The 22,801-nt window shown below is 40.4% G+C and overlaps 1 protein-coding gene across 2 annotated transcripts in view; it reads right to left on the bottom strand.

Moving 5' to 3' along the window:
• The window catches only part of b4galt2 (UDP-Gal:betaGlcNAc beta 1,4- galactosyltransferase, polypeptide 2), a 258,127-nt gene extending 235,673 nt beyond the window's left edge, over positions 1–22,454 (bottom strand). For both annotated transcript variants that reach the window (XR_002595573.2, XM_022191165.2), the window contains exon 1: positions 21,979–22,454. The gene's annotated coding sequence lies outside the window, so the exon portion shown is untranslated. The remainder of the gene's footprint in view (positions 1–21,978) is intronic.
• Positions 22,455–22,801: the final 347 nt, after the last annotated feature.

A 22,801-nucleotide genomic window follows, 5' to 3' on the forward strand; every position in this document is an offset into this window, starting at 1 on the left:
AGACAGGGTTAGATGGAGGCAATTGATTCGCTGTGGCGACCCCTAAAGGAGAAAGCCGAAAGGAAAAGAAGAAGAAGTCTCTATCCAAACTACCCCAATAGAATATTAGTTGCATAAATAGTTAACAGTAGAATTGCTAATTGCCCAGAAATTAAGCATCTAAATCCATCTTCTATTATCTTGGTAGGAAACCATGTTTAAAAATGTGTTCATCCATTTAAACAATGTCAAAAAAGTACACTTAGATGTAATGGCTGTATGGCTTTTCGATAAATAATGCATTAATAAAGTGGCTTTATTTGTTAATACATAATACATGGTTTCTAATGGTTGTGTACATACATTTAGCCCTATTCTTCATTCAATCATATATTTTTAAATCTTTAACAGGCCCCCACCATAAATCCTGGCACAGTATCAGAAAGCCGTGATATTTACATAAATCACATGGTTTCTTGTCTGTGAAAGGTGTTGCTTGTAGAGATGAAACTTCACAGACTCAACATCTGACCCTGCAGATCTCTTTAAGATTTTTTCAGCTTAAAGCAGTATTTGACTTTTTGGGAAATATGCTTTATAGTGGAGAGTTAGACGAGAAGATCAATATCACTTGAATATGAAACTTCAGCCAGAAGCCAGTTAGCTTAGCCCAAAAGCTGGAAACCAGGCCAGCTACAGTAATGTCCTGGAGTCTCTTCTGGTTACCTAGCAACTGCTAAGAGACAATAAATTATCCACCAGCACATAAACTCATATGAACTAACAGGAGATTTTTACACATACACCAATAACATGTTAACTTGTGACCTTCAGAGGTGCTGGTAGGACAGATTTAAACTGTAACTTGTTTTCAGGGTTCATGCTAAGCTAACAGGTTTCTGGCCTTAGCTTTATACGCTAGCAAACGGCTGTGATAACGTATTCTGCAAAACATCAAACCATTACTGTGATTATGGATGTAAATATTAAATAATTTTCTTAACCTTTGATTGGCCTAGGTTTTAATAAATACCTGATTAATCAGACTGAATGTAGTACAAATGTTTTAGGATTTGCTGGGAAAGCCATTTTGAATCACCGATACTAAAAGTTTTCTGTAAATTTGCACATCTTCAATAGCCAGTTGGCTACTGGAATGCTGTCCACACTTGTCCTCCTCACAAGAACTCTGGCCAGAAGCCATGAACCACCACAGAAGTCTGTCATGGTGGTCCACTGCTAGCTCAACCCCCACAGTGCATTCGGCAACAAACACTGAAAACAATCTCATCCACTGACAACAATCAAAATTCAAAACTATTCGTTTAACAAGTTGGATTTGAACATTAACATTACTACAGTTTCCTTGCCAACACAGAAACGCTTGAAGTTCGAGCGACTGTATCCTCAGATTGCAACAGCATTAAATACAGCAGATGAGCTGTAATCCTTATTTAAATAAACAGTACAAAGCTCCAACTGGTGGCACAATCAGGTAAAACGGCTAATCTCCAATACTTCCCATCTTCTGCCTTCTAGGTTAATATACTTTTAATCAATTAAATTACTCATGTCAGTTAATCAATTAACAACTAATCATCATCGAACACCTTTACTGGTAATAGCAACTTTAAAACTCAGTGTTGTGTTCATTGTTTTCCAGACTGTAACTTTTGTGTTGCATATTTTTACTCATGTCATTTTCAGCTTTAGAAGACTGGTTTATTTAGTAGGAGTCAAACAATATGGTTTCTCAAAGGCCAATAACAATTTCTGGTGGTATTCCAAGTATTCTGATCCAAAAATTAATATTCGAATACCAACACAACGAAGGAATATTCAGATATTTGGGTCCAGCCCGAGCTAATGCACAAGGGTTTTCTAATCATCAGTTAGCCTTTCAACACCATTAGCTAACACAATGTAGCATTAGAACACAGGAGTGATGGTTGCTGGAAATGTTCCTCTGTACCTCTATGTAGACATTCCATTAGAAATCATCAGTTTCCAGCTAGAATAGTCATTTACCACATTAACAATGTCTACACTGCAATACTGATTAATTTAATGTTATCTTCATAGGGGGAAAAAATGCTTTTCTTTTCAAAAATAAGGGCATTTCTAAGTGACCCCAAATTTTTGAAAAGTCGTGTACATCTGGAGCAAAAATAACAATTTTGGTGAAAAAATTTAGAATAACCCAAACTTCAACATAACTGTGAAATCTATGTGTTTATTAATGTGCCACATCTAAAATAATGGGAACTTCAACATATATCCTTCAGTGTTATGTCATTACTCAGAAGTAACAAAACAGTGCGGTTGGATTAGTAAATGAGCAACCACTCGCTAACAAACTAACCATGTCATTTTAGGTTATGTTAGCGTTGTGTTCACAGCTCATTTCTGCTGCCTCCAAGTGGACATTTAATTCTGAGAAAGTTACATTTCTTGATATCGTGACTTTAACTTGCAGAAAAGCAGTGAGACAGAAAATAATTCTGAGTCTGGGTGGAAAAGCAAAACTCTTTAGCTGGATGAAGATCACAGCCTGAGAATCTCCCTCTCTCTCTCTCTCTCTCTCTCTCGTCTTCCCTCCTTCACTCTCTTGTCTCTGGAGCCCCGGGCCTCTTGCGTTTTAACCTACAAGCCAGCCCTCCCGGTCTTATCAAAAATGCATTAGCCATGCTAGACTTGATAGTATGGAGACTCAGAGCTCTCTCATGGCACCAGCACATATTGCTGTAGGCAAGTTCATCTCCCATAAACCAACCGGTGCACAGTGGGATGGACAGAAGTTATCTTTGGCTTGGCGCAGTAAGCCTCAATAACATGAGTCTAATGTATTAGGAAAAGTAAAATCTACATTCACGCTGCACAAAGAGGTCAGTATAGGGTTTCTTTTTTGAATGATTTGTCTTTATTTACCGTTTTAAAATAAATGTAGTCAAAGATATTGCAGCACAGTCCATAAAAAAAGTAAAACTAGGAATCAATTTTCAAGGAATAGAGTGTAGCTGGGTCTCCATGGAAGATTATACCCATGGGTGAGTGATATCATAGAAATGAGAAGAGATGGGGGGAGGGAGAGAGGATGGAAACAGAGAGACAGAGCACATGACATACTGTCATTATGAAGGATCTGGGTCACATCACGAAGAAGCAGGGTATGATGATAACAATACAACATATTGTGCTGGAGTTAAGAAAATGACCGGATAATATTTACGATGGTCCCATGCTGAAAGAAGTGCACACTGTACACGATCAGAGGTTTCAGCCTCAAAGAAAAACAGCTGAACTCCAGCTCTGATATTTGACACATACCAGTCAGAAGCTTGGCCACACCTTCTCATTCAATGGTTTGTCTTTGATTATTTTACACATTGTAGATTAATACTGTAGACATCAAAACTATAAATGAATACACACGTGGACAAAATTGTTGGTACCCCTCAGTTAAAGAAGGAAAAACCCACAATTCTCACTGAAATCACTTGAAACTCACAAAAGTAACAATAAATTAAAATTTATTGAAAATTAAATAATCAAAATCAGCCATCACTTTTGAATTGTTGATTAACATAATTATTTAAAAAAACAAACTAATGAAATAGGGCTGGACAAAAATGATGGTACCCATAACTTAATATTTTGTTGCACAACCTTTTGAGGCAATCACTGCAATTAAACGATTTCTGTATTTGTCAATGAGCGTTCTGCAGCTGTCAACAGGGATTTTGGCCCACTCCTCATGAGCAAACAGCTCCAGTTGTCTCAGGTTTGATGGGTGTCTTCTCCAAATGGCATGTTTCAGCTCCTTCCACATATGTTCAATGGGACTCAGATCTGGGCTCATAGAAGGCCACTTTAGAATAGTCCAACGCTTTTCTCTCAGCCATTCTTGGGTGTTTTTGGCTGTGTTTTGGATCGTTGTCCTGTTGGAAGACCCATGACCTGCGACTGAGACCAAGCTTTCTGACACTAGGCAGCACATTTCTCTCCAGAATGCCTTGATAGTCTTCAGATTTCATCGTACCTTGCACACTTTCAAGACACCCTGTACCAGATGCAGCAAAGCAGCCCCAAAACATTACTGAGCCTCCTCCATGTTTCACCGTAGGGACAGTGTTCTTTTCTTCGTATGCTTGGTTTTTGAGTCTATGAACACAGAGTTGATGTGCCTTACCAAAAAGCTCCAGTTTGGTCTCATCTGTCCAAAGGACATTCTCCCAGAAGCTTTGTGGCTTGTCAACATGCATTTTTGCAAATTCCAGTCTCGCTTTTTTATGAGTTTTTTTCAGCAGTGGTGTCCTCCTTGGTCGTCTCCCATGAAGTCCACTTTGGCTCAGACAACGACGAATGGTGCGATCTGACACTGATGTACCTTGGCCTTGGAGTTCACCTTTAATTTCTTTGGAGGTTGCTCTGGGCTCTTTGGATACAATTCCAACGATCCGTCTCTTCAATTTGTCATCAATTTTCCTCTTGCGGCCACGTCCAGGGAGGTTGGCTACTGTCCCGTGGGTCTTGAACTTCTGAATAATATGAGCCACTGTTGTCACAGGAACTTCAAGCTGTTTAGAGATGGTCTTATAGCCTTTACCTTTAAGATGTTTGTCCATAATTTTTTTCGGATGTCCTGGGACAATTCTCTCCTTCGCTTTCTGTTGTCCATGTTCAGTGTGGTACACACCTTTTCACCAAACAGCAGGGTGACTACTTGTCTCCTTTTAAATAGGCAGACTGACTGATTATGAGTTTGGAAACACCTGTGATGTCAATTAAATGACACACCTGAGTTAATCATGTCACTCTGGTCAAATAGTTTTCAATCTTTTATAGAGGTACCATCATTTTTGTCCAGGCCTGTTTCATTAGTTTGTTTTTTTTAATAATTATGTTAATCAACAATTCAAAAGTAATGGCTGTTTTTGATTATTTAATTTTCAATAAATTTTAATTTATTGTTACTTTTGTGAGTTTCAAGTGATTTCAGTGAGAATTGTGGGTTTTTCCTTCTTTAACTGAGGGGTACCAACAATTTTGTCCACGTGTGTACATATGGAAATGTTAATCTTCTGCATTAATCTACAATGTAGAAAATAATACAAATAAATTAAAAGTACTGAATGAGAAGATGTGTGCCCAAACTTTTGACTGGTAGTGTAAATCTAACTTTGTTGCATTTTGTTCTTAAGACGTCATTTAAAATACCTTTAAACATTAATTAACATTGACGGTGAATGTGGTTACAGGTACAATCGAATCTTGTTTTCTGTAATAATCTATTATTTGTGCATGTAAGCACAATCTCCTGATGTTAGAAAACTACACAAGCCCTTTGTTTTTAGAACACTTGAAATTGAATGATACTAAGAATACATGCACTAGGGCCAAGTGATAGAACTGAAAAATTCTTCCACAAAACTTTTTATTAAGGTCAATATCAAATCAATTTATAATTCAATTTATAATTATTGATTGTTTGATGTAAAGTAATGATGTTGTTTCTTTTTACTTAGCTGATTAGTTCTTGCCATAATATGGAGTCTACCAGTTATCAAATAGGGCTCTCAACTTTGAACCAACCTGACTTCTGCACAACACAACTGATGGTCACAACCCCATTAAGAATGCAAGAAATTGCACAAATGAACCTCTTGACAAGACACAACTGTGAAGTGAAAACCATTTCAGGTGACTACCTCATGAAGCTCATGGAGAGAATGTCAAGAGGTTGCCAACTTTGAAGAATCTAATAGACCCTCCAGAAAAATGCGGGCTAAAATCCTTGATTATGCGAATAAATATGCAGGGTTTTTATGTCATTTTATGCGAGGAAATTGCAGAAAGTTGCAAAGTATGCGAATAGTTGTGAAATATGCAAAAATATGCGCGATTCACCTGCCGTCTGGCCGCGGAGGGATGTGTCCTCCAATCAGACACTGGGACTGCTGCGGGGTTACTGGACTGACAGTCTGTGCTTTGGGAGGGGGAGAAGCTCACAGCAGCACCTGCTGCTCGTTGAAAACAGTAACTGCAGAATGATCCGAGTTTTCCTGTCAGTCTCCAAAACGGCAGAAAAAGTCGCGAGATTTGTGGCTAGTCGCTTTTGACAAAAAAAAAAGTCGCTAGGACGCTTTGGAAAGTCGCTAGATTTAGCGAGAAAGTCGCTAAGTTGGCAACACTAGAAGCTCGTGCTTCTAGTGTGTTTGTGTGTGTGAATGCACGAACTGATGACGTCAGGCCGGGCGTCACATAAAAACTCACTCACAACTCCATTTATATTGGTTATAGTTGTCTCATTTTATGCAGAAATTGTGAAATCAAGCGGGACCCGCATATTTCTCTTTTTTTTCGTGGAAATGCGAGATTCTTGCGGGAATTATGCGCTGTTTTGCGGGGATTATGCGGCCTTTTGGGAAATAATTGACCCCTGCATAATCAGCAGCATTTTGGTGATTAATGCGGGAATTCATGCGATCGCATAATCACGTTTTTCTGGAGGGTCTAATCTAAAATATGAAACATGTTTTGACTAATTTCACACTTATTTGTTTACTACCTAACTCCATCAAAACAATGAATGTGTTCATTCATTGCTTTGATGCCTTCAGTGAGCGTCTACAATGTAAACAGCCATGAAAATAAAAACTGTAAAATGAGAAGGTGTGTCCAAACTTTTGACTGGTAGTGTCTCTAATAAAGACCAGTCGAAAAAAATAACTATGTTGCATTAATCACCTTCATTTAATTATAAATACTTCATCAAGACACAGGTCAGAATTTTAATATTATGACACCAATTAAAAACACACAAATAAATTAGCACAGATAAATAACAATAAATAGGCTAATGATAATGAAATGGTAACACCTTGACAAACATTACATAAAGTCAAATAAAACCAGTTTTAAAGGTAAACTGACCTCAATTGATAACATTAGGAAGCAGCTGGGTATCAGAAAAAAGTACCTTTTAAGGAAGTTACTTTGCATTTTTTGCATCTGCATCAAAAAAACGCACACCATGATGTAAATTCCCTCATCCACATAGTCTGTGAGACATCCTCATACAGCCCAAAGTTTGTGAAAACATGGGCTGTTTGCACTGCAAGCAAATCAAACGGCGCCTAAATAGTTGCTTGTTATCAGGCGAGTAGACATTGCAAAACGAGATTTTCCATCATCAACGCAAGAGTTATAATTAAAGTAGTTTCTGTCGGACTTAGGAGATGCTTTAAATTGTATATGCCTGACACTGACGGATCCCAAACACAGTGACAAGTTCCAAATTCTCCAGAAATCCTGCCAGAGTGCTCAACACACCTCAAGAATAATTAGATCCACACTGTGCTACAGCAAACTGCAACTGTTACATCCTGTTAAAAGTGTAAAGTCACAGCTGTGGCAGCTTTCTCAGGTTTTCCATTTCCCACCTTGCCTGGATTTGCCACTGTTCCTTTACAACCAATTAGGTACATTTTTTTCAGCGTCAGACTACTTTGTATAGATCTCATCAGTGCATCACCACTGAATGAGGTACAGCCTGTGTATTAGGAAACAATACACTGTGAAAGTCCACTATCACCTGCACCAGAGGACCAGTGCCAGTCAAAGCCAGTTTGTTTGAGCACTGAAGCTGTGATTCAGTGAGTGAGCTTCGGCCTCACTGTCACGGAGAAAAATGATGACAGGTCACGAATGAATCAGCCACTGCTCTACGCTCCACCACAGCACTGACCTTTCAATGTTTGTTAATCAGGTTTATTCAGCGTACGTTTAACAAGCTCATCTTGAAGAGAAAGAAATGACAGAAGGACCCAGAACAAACAAGGAAAAGGGAAGTCTGAGTAAACAGGTGCATCTATATCTGTACTACAGTGTCTGTATACATATGAACAACAAATCATTCAACGTATCACTACCATCATCATTAGTACCGTAACTACAGTACAGTTATACTGTTCAAAGAACAAATACCAGATGAACGGCTTAGTTTTGCTTCTATTAGCTCTTTAAGACATATTCTTACATTTTACTCCTACGGTGGTATCCGAATATTTATTTTGAGCTCCGAATATTTAAAGAACTCATCTACCGCCACTCAAAAACGAACATGCAATCGCAGCACCGGCGCTACTTAATGACAACAGTCAGCTTTTTTCTTGAATTTGTCTCAGTAGGTCAAGTATAAGAAGACAACAAAACAATAAAACTACTACTAATTACTAAGTGTGTGCGTGTGTGTTTAAGTTACAAAACCAGTCCAGTTTCTTGTATGTGTTCTCATGCTTGGTAAATAAAGATTATTTCTCCACCAGGGAACGTGGCGGAATTATGTGACAATCAGCGTACGTTTGTCTGTCCATTTTTACTCAAAAACAGAATACCGGATTTGGATGGAATTTTCAGGGAAGGTCAGAAATGACACCAGGAACAAGTGATTAGATTTTGGCAGAGATGCGACTTATAGTCTGGAGCCACAGATTTAGCAAAGATTTCTGCATCACTGCAAGATGGCGGCATGGCGTCACTGTAACTATAAGAACAAGTGAACACTACATCAGCTGCCTGCTGACGATCTCATGATTGTGATCCTACTACAAATCCACCGCTGCAGATTTATTTGTCAGAAATTATACAACAACTAAGCAGCCTTGGCAGAGTACTGCGCACTCTGAGGGCTTTCCTTGCTCTTTATTGTAGCCATTATAATACACAATGCTTTAAATATGGTTGTTTCTGCAAAGAAGTGACGGACACCTTCAACCCAGCAGTACAGCAGATCTACACAATTTGTGGACACACAGAATTACTGTCACCAATTCAACATCTGACCAAATGTGAAATATGATCTCCGCCAATCTCTCCATCTGTTCCTGAGTTACTGTGTTTATTGATGGGCAGAAATGTGTTTTTGCAGCACATTATGATGTTACAGTCAAGTTGACCTTTGGCCATAATTACAGTAAAAATACTTGAATTATGGTCCAACATGCCCTCTGAAGTCAGTGGCCCTTTACCAAGAAATCAGATCACCCTCGAGTCCAAGTGGATGTTTGCGCCAAATCTGAGGAAATTCCCTCCAGTTGTTCCTGAGATATTGCACTCATGAGAATGGGATGCACAGATGGACAAGCACAATGCCAGCGCAGAAGCAGAAAAACTAGCAATCCTTCACAAGTAAACATAAGCTACAATATAAAAGCATTTATTTAGATTTTTATATTTATAGTAGGAGGTTGAAAAAACATAAGCCTCATTACATGAGACAGCTTGTTCCACATTACTGATGTGCATTCGGAGAAAGCTCATTTCATAGAAAAATAACACGTTCTTTCCTAAAAGTATCAGGTTGTTATCTGGCTTGTAGGACATTAAATGATCTGAGATGTGGCTTGTTTTGTAGGACATCACAACAATCATGCCTGATGTACAGGTATGCTGGCGGCCCTAAAATAGGGGTTATAAGGCATGTTTAGATAACTGATCGATCCAAAACTCAAGTTAGTGGTAGATTCATTTAGATTTTTTTCATGGAAATGTTATGTAGTTTATGAACACTAAAAAGGTAAAGGGAAACCCAAAGCTGAGCCTGCAGAAGAAGGGTGTCCCATAATAACCCTATATTATTTGCCTTACCACACTGGTTTGATAACTTGGGGCTATAGTGTTATATATAGTGATAAAGTATTCCATGCTGAGCTAAATCGGAGTCAGAATAAATCAAACATTCACCTGTAATTCAAGCGATTAAATCATAATTCAGCAACTTCACTTCTAACATTTAAAAGTGACAGTGCTATGTTCAGTTCAACAATTCAACAACGGTTCTAAATTCAGGTGAGCGTGGTTCCACTGTTGCTAATAGTGTTAATCAAACTAATTCATCCACGAAACAAGTCTATGAACAAACAAAATGAAACAAATCCAAACAAGGTGGAACAAATCTAACCAAGTTCTTCCATACCACTGTGGAAGGGATGAAGCTGTGAGGCTTGAGGCCTGCCAGTGAGTGGGGTGGTGAAGGGGTGAATCTGGCCAGCTGTTTTCCAGTTCGTTCCAGGGTAGCTCACCATCAATTCAAATCCTCCATAGGAGCGTAACCTGTTCAGCAGGCAGGCGTCATCATCATCATAATCAGTAACACTAATCACATATTTGTTTCTCACCAGTGTTCAGTATGAATGTTTAATCCAGGCTGATGGCATTCAGAAATCTGTAGGCACTGGTGAAGGCCTGTTAGCATTTGTCTGAGCATTAGCATGATACTGAACAGCTTTCAAGACGCTTAGCAAGAGTATGAACTCACTTCCTCTTCGATGGTGTGATTTTCAGGTTTCCACGCTTGTGAAAAGTGAATGGTTTCCAGAGATGAGTGGTGTGGGGTGATCCTGTTGTTCAAGTTACTCTGTGGGTGACTGAATGAAGGTGATGTGCTTCGAACAAAGAAATGGGGTGGAATCCAGGTGGGAGAGAGACTGATGGTGATTGGTTCAGGCGTTGTGACTGACATTGAGGAGGTCCAGTAATATGGAAGTGACTGACTGACTGCTTGTGACTGATTGTGAATGGCAGGTGTCTGTTCATGTTGGGGAATCTTGATGACCAACAATGAACTATTACAGAGTGACTATTGCAGAGTGAGTGCTACACTAAGGCTTATATTTCAAGGTCTGTATCATGTGTGCCACTGTGGTAGATGCTAATTCTTGCAGGTGTAACAAGAAAAGCACTCAGAGCGCAGTATTCCGCCAAGGCTGCTCAGTCGTTGCATGATTTCCGATGAGTAAGTCCCAATAAGTCCACAGCGGTAGATTTGTAGTGGGATCATAATCATGTGATCGTCAGCAGGCAGCTGACGTCATGTTCAGTTGTCATAGTTCTGTGATGTCGTGCCGCTATCTTGCAATGATACAGAAACCTTTAACAAATCCGTGGATCCAGATTATAAGCTGCATCACTGCCAGAATCTGATCAGGTGGCCTTTCTGTCATTTCTGACCTCCCCTGAAAATTTTATCCAAATCCATTAGTCTGTTTTTGAATATAGCCGCACACAGATAAACAGACAGACAGACAGACGTACGCCGACGGTCACATAACTCCACCACGTTCCTTGGTGGAGTAATAAACGGTTTGATATTTTTGCACATGAATATGACACACAGCAAGAAAAGCAAAGAGTTACCGTTAAGAGCTGAGACAGAGAAGGTATAAGGACCCAATAAAATGGTGGGAATAAGAGCAGTGAAGGCAGGAGATATGTGGAAAATGAGACTGACACAGTCTGACCTCAGCCCTCCCCCCACTTTCATTCTCTGCTTACAGACACTGAGAGGACAGGAATGACCGGTGGCATTTCAGCTGGACAGCTAAGTGTTTTTATATTGAAATCACATTTTCCAATTATAATAACTGCATTTTGCATTTAGCCAAGCACATTCTGTTAACGAACCAGAAGATGTGAAACTGGTGAATGTGTTGGCTGGCAGCTGCTGATTCCAAATTTTGATGGTGATGGCAAATTAAATCCTCCATCTTTTACATTGGCCAAATTACAAAATATAACTTGAGGCTGTTGTCTGCAAACAGAAAACCTCAGTGACAAAGCTGAATATCACTATTTACACTGATCAGGTAAAACATTATGATCACCTGCCTAATATTGCGTTGGTCTCCTTTAAAACTCCTCTGACCCAGCGGGGCATGGACACAGGACCTCTGGGGATGTGCTGTGGTACTGGGATGGTGGCAGTGAATTCTGTGGGTGCTGTGGGTTGCAGGGTGGGACCTACCTAGATCAGGCTTATCCTGGTACATCCCACAGATGCTCAGTAAGATTTGAATCTGGGGAGTGTGGAACCTGGATGAACACCTTAGCTATGTCGTGTTCCCCGGGCAACTACTGAGCAGTTTTTGTGCTGTGCCGGAGTGCACTACAAAAAAGGACAAAAAAATAACTTAAAAAAAAGACAAGCATCATGCTGTAGGTGACACTTTCACAGGGATCACTACAGACTTGACGCACCAAAACTGCTGTTTATGAAAATTGCAGTCTGGTTTAAAATAAGACAACATCCCCAGACGTTTAAAGCTTCTCCTCTATTTTCTGGGTTGCCAGGTGTACGAGTCCCACCTCATCTAATATATGAGTGGCTGGCTGAAAAGGAGCAAAACTAAAGAAATAAAATCAATGGCAAAGATATGTTGATAAGAAACATAGCAAGGATGCATCACAAACAAATGTTATCTGTCAGAAAATATGCTCCCTAACAGTTTAACTGAGAATACAATTTAGTTGTACAGGAACATAATTTTTGGGAGACAAGGCTGGAGACTGAAATATAAAACATGCTGCCAAGTTTTACCAAATCTCCTGCAACCCAACGCAATTATAAAAGGGACATCTGTGAAACTGCTCAAAGGACATCTCAAACTCTTTTACATAATGGTAGTGTCTACAGATACGGACCAGTACCCGTAGCCTGTGGCCTACGGATACGGCACTTTCCATTTGCCAGACAGATACGGACCCGTACGCGAGTCTCGCGAGTCAAGAAGCTGTTAACCACTGCAAACTGTTGAAAGGTAAGCAAAGGTTAGGGTTAGGGTCAGGTTTAGGGTCCGTACCTGTAGTACCAATGCTACGGGTCCGTACCGCTAGCGTCTACCGGGAGTCACGTGACCAGATCTCGCGTATCTGATTGGCAAATGGAAAGTGCCGTATCTGTAGGCCATACGCTACGGGTACGGGTCCGTACCTCTAGCAACAACCTTACATAAAACCTCCTCAGTGCTAGAAAAACTGCTTCATTTTCGTGACATTATCGATGAAAGTGTATGGATGGTGGGTGGGGCCATCTTTGGCATCGCCTTCATTCATAGACCACAGTGTAAGAATCATCGAAAACAGTAATGCTTTGTGCTAAATGTTAATATCAGCATGCTAACGTGGTCAGAATGACAATGCCAACATCCATCCATCCTTTCATTATCTTCAAACCTCTTAATCCTCGTTAGGCTCATGGAGGCTGGAGTCTATCCCAGCTGACTTAGGTGAAGGCAGGGAGGACATGCAAATTCCATGCGGAAAGATCCTGGAAAAGTCCGGGACGCAAACCGGGGATCTTCTAGCTGCAAGACAACAGTGCTAACCACCAAGCTACTGTGCAACCCCATTGCCAACATGTTTTATAAAAGTTCACAACCTCCATTTAGTGTGTTTTGGTAGAACTAAGGCTGATGAAACTGTTGTTTAATTTTCAGGTATTTGTTCCAAAAACTAAATGTAGGACATAAAACATCCAACCTAATGATGCCACTAAATATGACGTCACTGGGATGAAAGTAATTACAAATCCTCCAGGGGTGAAAATAACTCTTTACTCAACTGAAGAAGAATGAAGCAGTAGTTGCAGAAATATTTCACTAAAAAACAGAAATGTCAATGTTGCGGTGGCACGACACAAACAGTCATTTGGATTCATCCTCTGTGGTTTCAGGTTAATCCCTCGCAAAATTTCTAGTCTGCATCAAAGAGGTGGTCCAGCTGACCCGACGCCACCATCCCCAGAGCCAGGCTGCTCCTACGGATAAATAATGTTACCACCTGTTCATATCATTTCTTGCTAAGCCTGCATTGTGTCCAAAATCTCTTTCTGTATACTACCCAGTGCACTAAAAAAAAACACTGTTATGCGACAAAACACATAAGTGAAAGTAATTCTAATGCATCAGTGTATTTATTGCTCACGGCAAAGTAAGCGATGTATTTATTAAAGAACAGTAAATATATATATGTATATATATATATGTATATATATATTGTGTATATTCTTATCCGACAGTCAGATTTTACCTGGTGAAGTTTGTGGACTTGTGCATGCATTTTAATGTGTCTACAAAGACCGTGCGCTAAAAACGGAAAAAGAACAAGATGGGAAAAAAAAGGCTGACACAAGCAAGGCAGAAAAGAGGGGAGTAAAAGCCGACCAAATCAGAACAAAACTCCAGTGTTCTGAGCTCAGACCTCCTCTACTCAGCTCTGCCCATGCGGATATTAAATTGCCTCTCAGCTGTCTCTGATCTGAGGGAGGTTGGTCGGTTTAAAAGTCTGATATCACGTTGCCTTTCTGCTCTTCTTCCTGCTTTCTCTAATCCCTGAACGACTGCATCGCTTTGATTTAAAGGTCCACTCCTCGCATTTTTGCAAATTTGTTTTTCCAGATAAAATTGACAAGCAACGGAGACACCAACGAGACATCACAGCGGGGGGGGAAAGAGTGTCTGATGCCGCTCTTGACACTGGAAAAGTATTATTATGCTAAGTTAGACTCTGAAAGGAATTCTCCTCCACGGTAACGTCTGTCGTTTCTCAGCGGGCAGGCTGCATTCGCGTTATGCAAATACAACAAAGTCCCGACTGTAGTTAGAACCCACAGACTACAGTAGAAACATCATCATCTCTCTCTTTCTCCCTCTCTCTCTCTTCGTCCCCCCCCTCTCTGATCCAGCTGCTCATTTGGCAACGAAGCAAAGAAATAAATGAAGTGCTTCGGCGGAAGGAAGGCTTCACTGGGAGAGGGATTGTGAGCAGAAGGAGTGAGATGAGGATTTGGTGAGAGGTTTTAAAGACAGTTTACTTAAATGAGCGTCTTTCTTGGCTCAAAACATCAGTGGGACGTTTGGCTTAAGGCACCTACTGTGCAGCTATGCTTTCAATGGCGCTCAGTTTAATCAACCTGTGTCCTTGGATGATATGTTTTTTTTCTATCTCTATGCAGTGAATGGGTTGAAAAGCAGAGTTTATTCTTTTAAGTGATACAGAAGAGATCACGTACTGACAGCAGCATCTGAGGTCTTGCTGAGCAGCAAAGCAAACCGAAGGATAAACTGAAAAGAAACCGAATGTGACGGGTAGCGTCTTTGCTTCACAATCTGAAAATTGACCATTTTAACCAAGCTGGAATTAAAATAGTCTGAAAAATAATGACAGAAATTTCAAATACCTCTTGATAACAACTAGTAGGGAAGCCTGCTGGACTCTATTTACACCTGGTATTTATTTGTCATTCCTTTGCTGGAGAAGAGATTGTCTCCCTTAACTACTTTGCTGAGAAAACATTTGGACATTCTCGGCTTTTGTTACAAAGAATTAGATGAACAGATAGCTACTACTCTCATGGTCCATTGACGATGAAGCTACAGCCAGCAGGTACACTTACTTTAGCTCACAGTTTCATCTGTACAAATGTGTAAAAATGACAGCTTAAATGACTGCTTTATGAGCAGTATTATTTCTGGGAGCAGAAGAAGTGACGAACTAGCTAGCAGTAACCTGAAAAATACAGACAACATAGAAGTCACAAAAATTGCAGTTCCTAAAATGACCACTTGAGGCTGGCCAAAACCAATTCAATCCTCATAGAACTATTTGTTAAAATGTACAATTTGACAGTAGGAAAAAGCATGTTCACACCCTGGTACAAAAACAGATTTGGTCTTTATAGCTAATTTCTCCCATTCATATCAAGTGTACAGAGAGTACAGTTTTATAGCCATTTAATTTTTCATATCAGCAGATAACAAGTCCCAGTCCGATACCATTTTCCTAGATAATAAACACCTTAAGAAGATTAAAGGTATTAAGAGCAGTCTAGTGTATATGCTTGACAACTACAACTACAAAGCTCTGCAATGCATTAATTGCATTCACGCATCCAAGCTCTACTTTAATGCTTACTAGATGATCATAAACCTTGTTGTACAGTGTCTTAGTTACCTAAATGAACTCACTGTGTTCCATTGGGTGTCTACTTTTTAGCTGCCGTATGAAATTGAAAGTATTGAATGCAGCTTTGTTGCTACCACCTTCCAAACTTGGAGGGCATGACACAAAATACTTGAACCACAGATATTTCTAGTGGCTGTTGCTTTCATTTTCCAATCTAAAATATTATCACACTGCAGTTTGGATGTGTCCTGTAGGGATGCTAATGATTAACACATAATCGATTACTAGCCATTAACAATTTTTCCAATTACACTACCATTCAAAAGTTTGGGGTCACTTAGAAATGTCCTTATTTTTGAAAGAAAAGCAGTTATTTCAATGAAGATAGAAATCAGAAATACAGTCTAGACATTGTTAATGTGGTAAATGACTATTCCAGCTGGAAACAGCTGATTTTTAATGGAATATCTCCATAGAGGTACAGGGGAACATTTCCAGCAACCATCACTCCTGTGTTCTAATGCTACATTGTGTTAGCTAATGCTGTTGAAAGGCTCATAGATGATCAGAAAACCCTTGTGCAATTATGTTAGCACATGAATAAAAGTGTGAGCGAAAGTATGGAAAACATGGAATTGCCTGGGTGACCTTAAACTTTTGAACGGTAGTGTATATTAACCAATAAGGCAGAAGATAAGGGGCATGCATGTCAGAAAATGTACTCTAGATAAGCTGTAGTAAACACCAGTTTATAGTTTAATACTGCAGAGGACCAAGGATGCAGTCACTCGGCGTATGGACAGTTCCATGTTGGCAATCAGAGCGCATTGTGGGGGCTTAGCTGGCAACCGGCCACCATGACAAATACTCTGTGATGCTTAATGGGCTCCAGCCAGAGCTCAAGTGTTTGAGAATAGGTGGGGTAGACTAGGACAGTTCTATATCCCAGTAATATATGGAAAACAGCCTCCTTTGTTGCTCATATCCTTTGCCCATGGACTGAAACAGCACACATGTCCACTGTACTTAACTTGTGGTAATGAATACTTGTTAAAACTGACCGACAAATCCTTGATTAAGGCTATTAATCTAAATTTGCATCCCAAGCATCCTGCCACAAACTGTGCTTTCCCTGTGAGACACCTTATGTCTGTGACGTAACTGTGCAGAGGATCGTGGATGCTTGCGTACTGCAATGAGCAATCAGATCTTTTATTTACATTCAATGCACTGAGAAATCCTAAATATTTTTTCTAGCATACTGTTTAGCATGGTATGGATATTGGAACACACCCTGAGTTTCAAAATATCTCCTCAGGAAATATATGGATCACAGTGGGTTCATCCATCTTTATGTACCATCTATACATCGCAGGGAGCTTACCAGGCAAGCAAGCCAAGCATTTCCAGTACTGTTCCATACATGGGGCATTTCGTGCCTTCCGTTTGTTGTCGATACTGGAGACATGAAAGAAACAAGGCAGGCAGGTCCACAGCTGAATTTAATCCTGAGGAGGGTGTGGGTCATGTTCAGTATCTCAATCCCGGTCTAAACTCCAGGGCAACATTTTCAAACTGTGTTGTCAGAAAAGCTACAGTAGAATAGAAGTATTGAATTGAAGCTGATAATTCGACCCTGTTTCAGAGCAACAGAAAAAGGGAACACACACACACACACACACACACACACAGGTGTCCCTCTCTGAACTCGCCCCCTCGGTAACTCAGAAATGGCCTGGTTAGTTCCCATGACAACAAATGCCAACATGAAAGAGCGATCAGAAGAATGAATCTGTGGAAACGGCTGCCGCTGACTGTCAGGACCGGCAAGGTGAGGATAATGAGTGAAACTGAGGAAACCTGTGCAAAACAAGCTGTTTGCTCTTCACCTTTTCATTTCACAGAGCTTCAGGAGACACGGAGGCAAGTTCATCTGCAGCAGTGTCACCTGCTCATTGTCATTTCCTGCAAACAGAAGCGTGTTCCTCTGTGCGGGACTGAAGAGACAAAAAATGAATCTGAAGGATCCTGACCACGGTATTTACACGAGGCCGATCCACATATTGCAGCAGTGACACAACACGCAGCAGCCAACTAAAATGAGGTTTTTGGCTGAAAAGGAAAAAAGCATATTAACTGGTTGTCCGCTGTTATTTCCTCTTATCATAAAAACAGAAATCCTCAGCCAAAGCAGATTGAGATTTCAAAGCAATACCACTGAGACCTCTACATTGATTTTACTGTGTATAACTGAAACAGATACACAGTCAAATCAGAGCCTTGAGCCACATTTCTGTGAGGAATTGGTTGGTCCATTTGTTTCTGAGTGTAAAAGCCAAACTATTATTTCAGCATTTACTTCGTCAGTATATCAGTAAGTTTAAAAAGACACAAACGCATTTTTGCTATTTTACCAGCGGTTTTAGAATCATGCTACTTGACATGGACGCACATATTTATTTAGGTAGGTCTGAATTTATTTTCGGCCAATAAAATTCAAGGGACTAGTTTACCTAATAGTACCGATTGGGCCTCAGCAGAAAGTTGCATAAACCACTAAATACTATTGGTCCAAATGCGTTTGTTGTTGGGGGCTTCTGGGTGACTGGGTCTTCCATCATGGCATCATTTTAGTTTATTCAATTTGCAGTGTAGCTAAAAATAAACTCATTAGCATCACATATGTACTAAATGTTTATCATTTCACAGGTTAAGACTGATTTTACAGATCATTAATCGAATCTATAGTCGGCAGAAGACTTGCATTCAGAATTTTGGTTTATTATTTGGGAAAAATCTAAACAAACAGCTTGTTTGTTGTCCAGAAAACTCACTGTAAACTAATATTATTTTAGCACTGGCTATTACAATCTATAGACAATCCCATTCATTCACACTGCTAACTCTGAGGCTTATTTCTTCACTTGTACTAATACATAAATAAACAAAAAACACATTCTAAATAAAATACAGTCATATAAAAAAAAAATCTATAAAGGATCTACAGATTAGCTCAATGTATCCAGTATTTGCGACTGATTGGACGGTGCTACAGCTGTTTCATAGCAACAAGCTTCACATTCAATGCAACTCTACAGGAGATTCTTTGCAGATATAATTTAAAGTCTGCAATTTTAATCAGATACACGTCTTGTCAAATTCAGTGAATATCTGCTCCCAGGCAGCTGGCTGTCAATTTTGTGTGCACACTTAAAAAAAATGTGTTTGTTTCCTATTCATAGAGCCAGGGCTGCGTACAAAGTGGCTTGGACTGATTTACACAGCGCTATTCCAGCATGTTGTTCACATTCATGTTAGTGAACAGGTCAGGGGGAAGGAGAGGGGAGATGGGGATAAAGCGGGCATTGGGGGGGGGGGGGTGAGAGGGAAAATACACCTGGCAAATGGTGAGTATCTCAATATGCCAACTCGTTAAATGTTAATCTTTCCCCAGAATCACACACTCTGCCTTCACAAAAATTCACTGCTTGAATTATTGCTTCTGTCTGACATGGTTTTCCTCAGATTCAATAAAGATGCAAATGTTGTTCATTTCTAAAGTTTAACCACTAGACAGAAGAGGTCAAGAACTTCACAGACAGTCTGTTCTCAGCATATTCACAATGCAGACTTCCCCTTCACGCTCCAGTAAGTTAGCTGGCTACTGGATCAGGACTGGTGATGTCACAAATTGTACTCGCAGGTACACGCCTCAATACAGGTGAGCTCAGAGAAGCTTTCCACTTATAGGTATATAATTCAGTCAAACTCTGAACCTCGATCTTTCTGCACAGTGAAGGTCCAATAGAAGCACAAAGACAGATGTGAGCGTTTACTTTTACCAGTTTGAAAGTAGCTAGTAGTTTCAGACAGTCTTCAGGGAAACTTAAGTGAGAAAGTTGTAAATAGTTGTCACAACCAAATCTAACTACAGCCATGACTGGAACTGTAGCATTTTGGTTCAGCCTGATCGCTTTAGAAACCCATCCATTCTTTGTACACCGCTTAAGCCTCATTAGGGTCACGCGGCGCTGGAGTCTATCCCAGCTCACTTAGTGTGAAGGCAGGAGACACCCCGGACAGGTCACCAGTCTATCACAGGGTTCCATATTCAGACAAACAATCCCACTTGCATTCACATCTACGGACAATTTAGAATCACCAATTAAGCCCAGCAAGTTTTTGGACAGTGGGAGGAAGCCGGAACCAGGAGAAAATCCGAGTGAACACGCAAACTCCATGCAGAGTTCCCCTCCCAGTAAGGCAGGGACACGAACCAGGAATCTTTTAGCTCCAAGGTGAAAATGCTAATCACCACGTCACTGTGTAGCCCCTAAGAAACTTAACCACTTGTAATTTAACTGTTGCCATGACCACCTCTCTGCTATCTGATAGGCCTCGAGTCAAACGCAGATAAGACAGGTTTTCAGAGCAGATGGTCAAAAGATGCCTCCAGTATCAGTGAAAGGGTTCATTCACACAGTGAGAAACTGAACTCTGCTTACTAATAACAACGGCTCCGCCCTATTCCCTGTTAACCTGGACGCAAGCAACTACATACAATTCAGCCATCATTAGTTTAACTCTTTATTCACACATGTTCTTCTTCAGTACAAAAACAGCAGATTATGTGAACATGAGGGCTATGGGATGTGACACTCAAAACCCTCAGAACGAGCAAGTAAGTGGACTTGGAGCAGAGGTGGTGTTTTTGTCAAGCGGGAAACTTTCCTTTAAGCTGTATTCAGGAAAGTGCAGACTACAACACGAAAAGATGTCAATTATTTATTCAGTAGTCGATCAACAAGAAAACAAGTATCGGAAATGTTGTTCTGTGGTTCCAGTGTCACAGCCAGGAGTAGTTTTCCACTACTGTTCAAAAGTTTGGAGTCACTTAGAAATGTCCTTATTTTTGAAAGAAAAAGAAAGAAAAATTTTTCGATGAAGATCACATTAAATGAACCAGAAATCCAGTCCAGACATTGTTAATGTGGTAAATGACTATTCTAGCTGGAAAAGGCTGGTTTTTAATGGAATATCTCCATAGAGGTACAGAGGAACATTTCCAGCAACCATCACTCCTGTGTTCTAATGCTACATTGTGTTAGCTAATGGTGTTGAAAGGCTAACTGATGATTAGAAAACCTGTGTGCAATTATGTTAGCATGTGAATAAAAGTGTGAGCTTTCATGGAAAACATGAAATTGTCTGGGCGACCCCAAACTTTTTAACAGTAAACTGAAAATCTTTAGGTTTTGAATTGATTAGCCAGCACAGACAGTCTGGTAACAATAGCTTGAGGACATCAGGAAGGATATTTCTCACAATTTTCTGACATTTTGTGGAGTGATTAAAAAAAGAAACAATCTGCTGATCAATCAGTAATGACGAGTCTTTAGCTGCAGCTGTATCCCTGCATGTACATAGCCCAACCGAAAATACGACAACAGACATTATGTTCACACTGAGCTGAACTGGACAAGAAAAATGTTGTGTGCATGCAGCACCAAAAGAAACATTTCAAAATGCACTTCACCAAAGCCAACTCTGCACGAGGACTTCTCAGAGTGAGGTAGTTCCAGTCCACTTGCTACTTCCAGCCTCTGTAACAGCAGCCCTACAGAGATACTGTGTCATAAATGAGAGAGATGTCACACTGGATTACAGTCTAGGTACAGAGCTTCTGTGTAAACGCCCGGTTAGGTTAAGCTTCATGATGAAGACGCCCCCCTCCTTCTTCTCTTCATCTCGCTCGTTCCCCCAGTGTGAGGCTGCCCGTGCACACTGGTGCTCTTTGCTCTTAGTGTGCTGCTGCTGGACCATTACACACAGGATGCTCTGGTCTACAGACTGCCATGCTGCCTTCCAGAAAATAGCACCAGCAGCTCTGGGAAACTGCAGTTGCAAAGTGGAATTTAAGAGCCTGAAAAACCTCCAAACTGAACCAAAAATGCATGGTTTGCTCCTCCCAGCAGTCTGCATGTTGATCTGGATCATTTAGTGTGGAGACACAGTGAGGGGAGGCTGAGTGGAGCCCAGTATGGCGGGTGTAAAGATGCTGCTAGTTCGTGGAAATGTGCATGATAACAAAAGAGGGGTAGGGGGCAGTGCATGGGCGCTGATTTTCACAATATCCAAAACTCAGTAAAACGCTGAAAGCTGCAGGATGGCAGGAGAAATGTGTGAAGGCTAGATGGAAACAAAGGAAAGCGATGCTGAATGAAACAATGCATCCCAGAGAGCAGAGAGAGAACCTACCTTGATGTTGTCAGGCGGATACTTCTATCTGGGCATCTTCTCTGCTGGAGCACCGCTGGATTCATTCACATCAGCCGATGAAAGATTCACATAAACCAACTCTCAGTAGGCGTTTAGTTGGACCAAAATGTTGTATTAAACGCGTTTTAAAAAAGGACACTAAAAGATAGAGACTCAGCCCAGCTCGACTCTGCTCAGGATAACTATATTCTTCCACAGACAGGCTATTATGTCTGCTCCTCATCAGGGAAAAAGGTTCATGTTGAGCAGCATTACGCTAGCCGAGCGGCTAACGTAACCCAAAACGATATTCTACCGCAAACCGGGGAGCAGGGATATGCTGTGCTCGTGATTTCCCGTCATCGCGCTGTGTTTTGGTGAGGATGATAAGAAAGCAGAGAAAAGATGCTCTCAGGCTGTGGCAGCGAGCAGGTCCTGTCGCTCTTGGTGCCTACGGAAGCCTGAGCGGCAGAGACCCTCCTTCGCTTTTTATTCTGGTCGTATGATGCAAATCTGATAACCCACTTTTGTCTGCCGCGCACAACCTAATGCACACGAAATACCAGAATTATTAGAAATTATAATAGTAAGTCGTTAGCTTTTTGAAATAATATGAAAAACTAAGATCAAAATACAGGATAAGGTTTAATAATCTAAATGTCTAGACATGAAACATGCTAGCATCATCTTTAATACCACCTTAAATTTACTTTTTACAAGATTTCTCTTTGAAAAAAATTTTTATTTAAATTTTATGGCCATATTTTAAAGGTTTACTGTAATATTGTATATTGTCCAGGGTCACTTTCACCTAATCAGTCAA

This window comes from Acanthochromis polyacanthus, chromosome 9, assembly GCF_021347895.1.
Source record: "Acanthochromis polyacanthus isolate Apoly-LR-REF ecotype Palm Island chromosome 9, KAUST_Apoly_ChrSc, whole genome shotgun sequence".
NCBI lineage: Eukaryota > Metazoa > Chordata > Actinopteri > Pomacentridae > Acanthochromis > Acanthochromis polyacanthus.